The sequence below is a fragment of the Coffea arabica genome, chromosome 9c (genome assembly GCF_036785885.1).
Source record: "Coffea arabica cultivar ET-39 chromosome 9c, Coffea Arabica ET-39 HiFi, whole genome shotgun sequence".
NCBI lineage: Eukaryota > Viridiplantae > Streptophyta > Magnoliopsida > Gentianales > Rubiaceae > Coffea > Coffea arabica.
In genome coordinates this window covers 35,371,217-35,374,221 of record NC_092326.1, presented here as the reverse complement: position 1 = coordinate 35,374,221, position 3,005 = coordinate 35,371,217, and positions in this window count along the sequence as shown.

Here is a 3,005-nt window from a genome sequence, read left to right as displayed (position 1 = left end):
GTTGTAGATAATTGAGTTAACTTTCCAATACATAAAAAATCATCCCATTTGAATGTCTGTAAGCTGATAAATGATCAAAATATCCCTTACTAGTTAATCTCCTATTTCAGCTTTCAATAGCAAAAATGCATGACTATATTTCGGCTTTTTGACGATGAAAATGCATGAACTGGACTTCAATATCTTCATAAGAAATATAGCCCTATATCTTAATTTAAAAATAGTTCAAGAATAATGTCAATCCAATGCTTGTATCTCGAGTTATAGCTAAAATACAAAAAAGGGTTAAAAACAAAAAAGCCCTATGTGGTAAGTCTAATACACAGAAAAACCCTCCATGGTTTCAAAATATACAACACGCCCCCTCATGTTTTGAACTAAATTGTAAAGGTGACGGAATCCGTTAAATTTAACGGAAATGGTCAAAATGACCAAAATATTCTCATATAATTAAGCAAAAGACAGCTCAAAAAAATCATTTATTTTATTTTCTAAATAGAGAAAATTGAGGGTTAAGGGGTAGAATAGGTATATTTGATAAAAATTAGGTATAAAAAAATTTTTTTGGGTTCCAATAAGTCATTTCCGTTAAGTTTAACGGATTCCGTCACATTTACAATTTAGTTCAAAGCATGAGGGGTCGTGTTGTATATTTTGAAACCATGGGGGGCTTTTATGTATATTAGGCTTATCACATGGGGCTTTTTTGTTTTTAACCCTACAAAAAAAGTGTCATGGTTATCAAACTTTTTGCCTTTTGAACTTGATTGCATTTCACACTATGATATTTTTGCACTTTATGTTTACTTTAAATCACTTCAAATCATCAACAATCATACAAACATTTTTTCACATCACTTTATTTGATGATTGAGTCATTAAATCCTACAAAAAAATTTAAAATGTAAAATTCACTAGAAACCTAATTATTTGGTTATTAAAATAACTAAAGCATACCAAAAACTAAATAATAAAATATTTAAAACACATAAAATACACATTTGTCAAAACACACTTAAAACAAGTAAAATACACATTTATCACATTCGCACACATTACTTCAATTCAAACTTGAATAAGTACTTTCACCACGCCTCTTCCTAGTAATATGATTATATATATTTGTCTTGAGGCCTAATCCAGAATCAATTAGTTGTTGTCGTGAAGAAATTTGTTCTTGCGGATCAGCAGTACAATTAGTCAACTACAATTATCCAAAACATACTGTAGTATTAACTGATCTACGACTGATTTAATTAGATGGAAAAAATATTGGTATTTGTTGGAGGAAAATTCCTGGTGAATGTGGTGCGTGTAAGATTTGCTTATTAGTGATAGTGATTAGATGCTTGCAAATTCATGGCTTCTTTGACAAGATTACAAACGTAGCACTCCAACAAAAGGAAGAAAAAAAAAACTATAGTTCCAAATGGATTCTGGTTCTAAAGTGGCTGTATCTATCGGGGATCATAGTACTAGCCCATACACATTAGATTGATTGTTTGACTGAAATTAGTTCAATTACACCAATCCAACAAGGCAAGTTTCCTACGAGTGCAGTCATACAATTTGCATGGGATGCAGACTTGATTACGAGCTTCGCAGTAGTTGGGGAACTTAATCGTAAACTCCAAGGTTTTAAAAATCAAAATGGAAAAAATTTTCATTGGTTCCAATCTCATGGCAAACCTAAATTATCTATCTATATATAATACATGAACCTTGAGTTTGGTATTAAAAAATGAGTAAATTTTATATACATTGACAATGTATATATTATTACGATTGGATGCATGACACATATGCAAAATTTAAATTTCAAATTCAAATTCAGATTATGTGTCATACATCCAATTGTGAAAGTGTATATATTATTAGTGTATAGAAGATTAATCTTTAAAAAAATTATATCATTAATTATTATTTCAAATGTATCCTTTCAAATCCAGTATGACATATCCACATCTTATCTGCCAAAGTTCTCACTCCTACATAATTGCTGCCACTGTACTGTTCACATGACTACTATCACTGTACTCTTTCCATCTATAGGCCTCCATAAGAGATTTATAACATTTGGATTACATTGGAAATTATATTTATAATTTCTTGGATCTAATGTATTTGCACATCTTTTAGATTTGTTATTTCTGTGACATGTTTGATGATATATTGTCTACCATTAGTGCAGATCTCATAAATGAAATCATGATTTTTATCCAAAAAAAAGGCATCCATTATTCGATACCTATTAATTAGGAAAAATCACCAATAGCCTCTTTTCTTTTTTAAAAAAAAAAATACATACACCCCCATTTCCTATTTATAAGACTAATAAAATTTCCAACAATTGTCAACAAATTATATCTTCATTTTTTGCGAATAATTTTTAATGTGCCTTCCCACTAGTAATTAATAATCTGCCTAGTGAGGGATAACAAATCCTTTGACTTGTTCAGTTTTTGACAGTGAAATTAAGATGCACGAGAAAATCTACATAACATTTTCATTTCCGTGAATAGCTGGTTATCTTATGTGTGGGTATCAGCTAAAAATTATTATATATAAAAGTTAATGGATTCTAAATATTAAATACTATTCTGCAATTATCATTTTTGAGTTTATCTCAATAATGAATATTTATTTCAGAGTTTGCATTATCCTTCCCATAAATTCTTTATTTCTCACACTTTTAAGAATTTTTATATCTATAAAATGTTTGGACATTCATAATCAGCAAGTCGTTTTCTCTCTTGAGAAATAATTAGAATAGTTATACGTTCAAAAGCTATTATATATAGAATTATCCATTTATCTTCAAGCACTACAAGTTTAACTGTTGAATACAGTAGTCAACATAATAGACATTTGAGATATAGGAAGCTCATCATTTGGTTTTGATCCAAGATAGGTTAAACGTATAAAATTCGACCACTATTATCATATAATTTTCTGTTGGCACCGTTAAATTGGATGTGTGACAATCCTACCTTCCCCTAGGGCGT